General features: G+C 47.4%; 1 pseudogene; it reads right to left on the bottom strand.

Annotated features, from left to right (window-relative positions):
- Positions 1–418, bottom strand: LOC112113463 (annotated as a pseudogene).
- Between the last annotated feature and the right edge of the window lie 435 nt (positions 419–853).

Here is an 853-nt window from a genome sequence, read left to right on the forward strand (position 1 = left end):
AGTGTAACGCCATGGTCAATTTTTAAAGTTTGCAATGATGTGTTTGACTTGTTCTGCAGCCCCGGTCATGAAAGGCTTTACTCTGTCTGGCTTGTGTTCCTCAAGTCTGGCTTTGATTGCTTTCATGTAGTCCTTGATATACTTCTTGTAGGACTCTTTTGTAAAGCTAGTTTCCTGAAGATGGTGATTCATTACTATATCGACACCAGTGATATCTTTGGGATCTGTTCCTTCTTCAATAGCTTCAGAGGAGGGCCGGCATTGCCACCAATTAAAGCATCAGCGATCTGACCCTCTGTCCTGGTGACCATCTTCCCCTCCACTTCCAAGCAGAGCCTGTCGGCGACCTCCCGGATGCTGTAGATATCGGAGAACATCTCATCCTGGCTGATGCAGTCCCGGTAGATGATCATGGCAGCGGCAGTGGCGGCGCTGCTGGGCGGCAGCGGCGAGCGACCCGAGAGCGAGACAGAAAGGTCAATGTGTGTATATATCACATGCATAATGTCAAGACTCAATAAAGTTATAAGGATATAATGACTCAACTGACACCCACTTGAAATAAATTATTTTTTTTAAAATAGACGGAAGTAGTCTCAGATTTCACAACTCCCCTTGAGACTCCTTTGTAAGTAAGTTTATTTTCCTATTTTAAAAATGTATGTTTTTCTTCCCTATTGGTGTGTGGAAAAACCTCACAAACAAAAATACAGGGGAACCCTGCTATAACGCGCCCCGCGATACCGCGAAATCGGTTATAATGCGGGGCGAGTCTGGCCCCGTCGACTGCAGCGGGCGTGGGGCATTTGGGATCCATGCCCCAGCGGCTGCAGCAGGAGCGACTCTCCCTGCA

The sequence above is a fragment of the Terrapene carolina genome, unplaced genomic scaffold (genome assembly GCF_002925995.2).
Source record: "Terrapene carolina triunguis isolate 2854851 unplaced genomic scaffold, T_m_triunguis-2.0 Scaffold211, whole genome shotgun sequence".
Classification (NCBI taxonomy): Eukaryota; Metazoa; Chordata; order Testudines; family Emydidae; genus Terrapene; species Terrapene triunguis.